We start from the raw sequence: 6430 nt of genomic DNA on the forward strand, positions 1-6430 counted from the left end.
GGTCTCCCGATGTCTAGCATCAAAAGTTTGCAGCTGGTTCAGAATGCGGCAGCTAGACTTTTGACTAAGACCAAAAAGTTTGAGCATATTACTCCTGTATTGGCCAACTTGCACTGGCTCCCAGTCCACTTAAGATGTGACTTTAAGGTTCTCTTATTAACATATAAATGTTTGCATGGACTTGCACCCTCTTATCTTTCTGATTTGATTTCTCCCCTATGGAAAATTCCGGTCTACTTGTGACTCCGAGAGCCCAGAAGTCTGCAGGCTTGAGAGCGTTCTCCATCCGGGCCCCGGCGCTATGGAATGCACTGCCTCCGGAGATAAGATCTGCAACCTCAATGGAAGTTTTTAAATCGATGCTTAAGACACACTTCTATTCCAAAGCTTATGATTGATGCCCACCTCATATTTTGTATTGTCCTGTCTTTTTCCGACTGCCTGCCTGGTGGTGATACGAAGGAGAAGGACGATTTGAGATGAGTCAGCGGACCAGCATTTGACCTGAAGCATGTCAACGCCTGCATGGACCAGCTGGCAGAGATGGTAAGCTGCGTCGTGGCCGTCATAGACTTCCTTGGCTAGTTTACAGGATGGGAGCGTCGCTGCTGTCATGCACTCTCCGGACAAATTTTCAACATGTTACCTAGTTTTTACTATGTTTGTGTACTGTAATGCTAAATGTAATTCACCCTGGTCATCCTGAAAGGGGGATATCACTTGTGAGGTCCCTTCTCAAGGTTTCTCTTTTTCCTCACGCTGAGGTTTTGAGTTGTTCCTTGCCCGCATGTTGGTTTAAGATCAGGTAGTTGTGTCATTGTAATCCTGTTCAGTCCTTTGAGACATTTTTGTGATTAGGGGCTATATAAATAAATTTGACTTGACTTGACTTGACTTGATGTGTTAGCCTTGAGTGAAACAAAGATGAAAGGAAAGGGTGAATTACATTTTGGAGGTATGGATGGTAGAAGGTCTGGAGTTACGGGTGGACATGCTAGAGAAGGAGTGGCTGTGCTTGTGAGTGAGAAAGCAAAGGAAAAACTGGTGGAGTGGAAGGAGAGATCTTCCAGATTTATGTGGGTGAGGTTAAAGGTGAGTGAAGAAGTATGGATGTTAATAAGTGCATATGGCCCTGGTTCAGAAAGAAGTGCTGAGGAGAGAGGGGAGTTCTGGAAGGATTTGTCCGAATGTGTGTCAAGTGCGAAAGAAGGGTGGAAAGTGGTAATCCTAGGTGACCTGAATGCGAGAGTGGGTGATGGAACGATTGAAAATGTGATTGGTAGATATGGAGTACCAGGAAGAAATGAGAGTGGGAAGAAATTGATTGAGTTATGTGTGGAAAATGAGTTGGTGATTGCAAATACATTGTTTAAAAAGAGGGACGTGAATAAGTATACCTTTGTCTGAGTGGATAGTGGCAAAATGGTGGACAGAGCACTGATGGATTATGTAGTGGTTAAGAAAGGGATGTTAAGTAGATGTGCATATTTACAGAGTTGAAATGAGTGGTATGTTTCATCATTTTTATGTGGAAGGAAAACAGAATCGATGGATCGTGGAGGGCCAGTTATAAGAAGAATGTGAGGGAAGAGGTGAAAATGTCAGAGTTGAATAAGGAAGAAAAAGAAAGAGAGTTTAAAGAGAGGATAGGGAAAGAGTATGAACGGATTAATAGAAGAGAAGTAGAGAGTGTGGAAATGGAATGCTAGTGGTTTAAAGAGATAGTGTTGAGGAGTGCTTGAGAAGTTTGTGGAATGAGAAAAGTTGGTCGAGGTATTAAGAAAGGAAGTGAATGGTGGAATGATGAGGTCGAGGCTGTGACAGAGAAGAGGAGCCTTTGAGGATTGGCTGCAAGATAAAAGTGGTTATGCGTATGAAAAGTATAAAGTGAAGAAAAGGTTGGTAAAAGTGGAAGCAGCTAAAAGGAAAGCAAAATGATGAATGGTGTCGAAAAATAGGAGTGAACAATGTGGAAAGGAGAAAAGTTTTCTGGAAAGAAGTGAAAAGATTAAGAAAGAGCGAGTCTGGACAGGAAGAGAAAGTGAGAGATAAGGACGGTAGATTGCTGGTTAGCGGTAGTGCAGTCAGTACGAGATGGCCAGAGTATTTTGAGAAGTTGCTCAATGTGGAGGATGGGAGAGAAGTGAGAGTCAAGGCTATCAGTGGTATGGGGAGAATGTCCGTGTTGGGTGATTTATATGTGAAGCCAGAGGAAACATGGGAGGTGCAAGAGGCAGTGAAAGAAATGAAAGGGGGGAGGCCCCTGGGTTGGATGGTTGGACTGCTGAATGTTTGAAAAAAGGTAGCACTGCTATGATTGACTGGTTTGTACGCTTGTTGAATGTATGTTTTTTAAGTGGTGTGGTTCCTGTTGATTGATGTATAGCATGTGTGGTGCCATTGTTTAAGGGTAAAGGTGATAAGTATGAATGTAGCAATTCGAGAGGTATCAGTTTGTTGTCTGTGCGGGGTAAGCTGTATGGAAGAGTCTTGATTAAGAAAGTGAGAGGAAGAACGAATGAGGTGGTGATGGAGGAGCAGAGAGGTTTCAAGAAAGGAAGAGGATGAGTGGATCAGGTGTTTGCAGTATGACAGGTATGTGAGAAATATTTTGCAAAAGGTAAGGATGTTTATTTGACTTTCATGGACTTGGAAAAGGCGTATGACAGAGTTGATAAAGAGGCGTAGTGGCAGGTGATGGTAAGTCAGTTGTTGTTTGCAGATGACACACCGCTTGTGGCGGATGCTGGGGAAACATTGAGAAGGTTGGTAATGAAGTTTGGAAGAGTGTGTGATAGGCGTTAGTTATGTATAAATGTTGGAAAGAGTAAGGTTGGGTTGTGATGTGGCTGCCGTTGGTGGAATAGAGTGCGAGGTATTGCACAGAGTGAAACAAGGAAGCAAGGTTTTGGGTGTTCCTTGTGAGCCTGAACGCAGATTTGACAAGGAAATTGAATGTTTTGGAGATTAAGTGTTTGAGGAGTATGTTAGGAGTGACAAGAGTGGATAGATTCTGAGAGACAGAACTGGAGTAGTAGTGGAACTGAGCAAGCGTGTGGATATGAGAGTTGGTTTGGACACATGGAGAGGATGGATGAGAAGGGAATGTTTGAGAGGATCTACAGTGCAGAAGTAAATGGAAGGAGACCAAGAGGAAGGCCGTGATTGACGTGGATGGATGGTTTTATGAGTGCACTGGAGGAAAGAGGTCTGAATGTAGTGGAAGCTAGAGCTTTTGTTGGTGATAGGAATGAGTGGAGAGGTGTTGTAGAAGGATAGTAGGATGTTTAGACGTGTTCTAAGGGATGGGCAGGGCACCTGTATGATGGGGCAGGGGTAAACCAGTGAAAACTGTCGGGTTCTGCTGTTGAACAGAAGAGTGTGTTGTGTCACCCTGACCTGAGTGACCTGGCTGCTTTATTGTATCCCGTTTCATCTGGAGGGACAAAAGCATGACCAACTTGGGTGCCGAGGTGCTTAACTTGTTTGCGTGTTTGGGCATTTGGGTTGGCCATGGTCCAACAATTTTTGTGTGTGTTTTTTGCTATTTTTTAATTTTCTTTGCTTTTGTATGTGTTTGTCTTGCTGTCGGTCACCCTTCTCGAGGGATATGACCAGGGTAGATAGATAGACTCAGGCCACTTTCATACGTTGTCCGAAATCTGATACATATCTGATCTTTTGGAATGCAACGTAAGTGTGAACGGTCAAGGTGCGTTCATGCATTCATTCAGGCGTAATGAAGCATAGAATTCAACAACTATGGCGGATGCAAACACGGAAAACATTCAATGGAGGGAAAGCGAGGTGTTAGATTTAACCAATATTTTCGGGGACAACTCTGTTCCGCTTCCGGTAGCGCAATAACTTTCAAATTGCTAGATATGCTATTCCATTAGCATTTATTAGTACTCCAGCAAACAATGAGCGCATTATCTGTGACGTGACTTGTCTTCTTCTGTGCATGCGGGACAATTGTCATGTTCACACAGGAAATGCATAGAAGTCACAGGAGTTCGCATACTAGTCGCATTTAGTTGGAAATGTGAACGATCTCACAAAAACATCGGATTTCACCATAAAATCCAAATTCAGCATTAAGCTCTGCATTGTGAACCTAGCCTTAGTCTTGCTGCTAAATCAAGCAGTGGTAGATCAAAATTTTTGTCTTGAGTTGAGTTTTTTTTTGTCTTGTTTAAATTTGAAGAAAAAAGGTAGCAATTTTTAAGGGGAGAAAAGCAGTATTCTAGGGAACAAAACAGTAGTGTCGGTAAGTAGGCCGAGGGGATTGTTTTTTCCTGTCAAATACTATAATAACCAAAGCCCCGCCCTCAACATGTGACGTCATGCTCCACACACACACACACATACACGCACACAAGTGTATATATACGTGTATATATATATATATATATATATATATATATATATATATATATATATATATATATATATATATATATATATATATATATATATATATATATATATATATATATATATATATATATATATATATATATATATATATATGGGCAGCACGGCGGCGCTGTGGTTACCGCATGTAACGCGGCACAGTTCATGTCTTGGGAACCTCCTGTGTGGGTTCAAATCCAGCTCCAGACTTCCTGTGCGGAGTTTGTATGTTCTCCCCGTGCTTGCGTGGGTTTCCTCCGGGCACTCCGGTTTCCTCCCACATTCCAAAAACATGCATTTCAGGTGAATTGGCCGGTCCAAATTGTCCCTAGGTGTGAATGAGCGAGTGAGTTGTCTGTCCCTGTGTGCCCTGCGATTGGCTGGCAACCAGTTCAGGGTGTCCCCTGCCCTACTGAGGATAAGCGGTGTAGCTAATGAGATGAGATGAGATGATATATATATATATATATATATATATATATATATATATATATATATATATATATATATATATATATATATATATATATATATATATATATATATGTCTTTTAGGTGATCTGTTAATGCACCACAGGCTGCTGTTTCGCAAGGGCAGTTGTAATGTTTGGTCATTTATCAGGAAGGATTTTTTGGGGGAAAATTTCCTCACATTTTGTCGGTCCGGTTCCCCACCCCCACCTTTCTCCGGCCTCGTGTCCCGCCCCTTTGATCGTGGTGGCAATTTCGGCTCTTTTTCGAGGACAGGCTCTTCCGGCTCGGCCTGCTAAAAAGAGTCGGCTCTTTTTGCTTACAGCCGACTCTTCAGATTATTTCTTTTGCTTTAATCCATCCATCCATTATCTGCACCGCTTATCCTCAGTAGGTTCGCAGGGTTGGTGGAGCCCATCCCATCTATCTTAGAACAGTGGGCAGAGGACACCCTGAACCGGTGTCCAGCCAGTCGCAGGACACAGACACAGACAACCATTCACTTGCTCATTCACACCTAGGGACAATTTGAAACAGCCAATTGACTTGACATGCATGTTTTTGGAATGTGGGAGGAAATCGGGGTGCCCTAGGGAAACCCACGCAAGCACAGGGAGAACATGCAAACACACAGGAAGGTTTGATCCCATGACCTCAGAATTGTGCCGCACATGTGCCAACCACTGCGCTGCGATGCTGCTTGCTTTAAAACATGTATTAACAATAGTTATGTTATATTATGCACAAAATGACGTTAAAAAGGCGGGAAAATGAAGCAACAACAAAAACAAAGACTCAGGTAAATAAAAGTAGAAAAAGAGAAAGGAACTGGAGTCATAGTGGAACTGAGCAAGCGTGTGAATAACAGAGCACTTGGTTGGTTTGGACACATGGAGAGGTTAGATGAGGAGCGAATGTTGAAGAGGATCTACAGAGCAGAAGTAAATGGAAGGAGACCAAGAGGAAGGCCGCGATTGACGTAGATAGATGGTGTTATGAGTGCACTGGAGGAAAGAGGTCTAAATATAGTGGAAGCTAGAGCTCTTGTACGTGATGGGAATGAGTGGAGAGATGTTGTTAAAGGATATTGGGATGTTTAGATGTGTTCTAACAGATGGGCAGGGCACCTGTATGATGCAGCAGGGGTAAACCAGTGAAAGCTGTCGGGCCCTGCTGTTAAACAGAAGAGTGTGTTGTGTCACCTGACCCAAGTGATATGGCAGCAACAACAAAAAGAAAGACTGAGTGAGGTAAATAAAAGTAGAAAAAAAGAAAAGAAAAAAATAAGTTTTTGGGTTTTCTAAGTTATGTCCTGATTTATTATTGTTCATTTTATTTAGTCGGGAAAAAATGGGTTGGGGGACAATTTTGTTTGTTTTTGGTCGTTTCCTTTCGTATTTTGGTTGTTTCTTGGCTAATTTTTGTTCATTTTAGCTCAATTTCTTCTCTCATTTTCGACGATTTTTGGTCGTTTTTGGCCGTTTCCTGTCATATTTTGGTAATTTCCTCTTCAATTTAAACAACAAATTTAAGGTCACGGCAG

The sequence above is a fragment of the Urocampus carinirostris genome, chromosome 6 (genome assembly GCF_059441175.1).
Source record: "Urocampus carinirostris isolate Australia breed hairy pipefish chromosome 6, RoL_Ucar_1.0, whole genome shotgun sequence".
In the NCBI taxonomy this organism is placed as follows: domain Eukaryota; kingdom Metazoa; phylum Chordata; class Actinopteri; order Syngnathiformes; family Syngnathidae; genus Urocampus; species Urocampus carinirostris.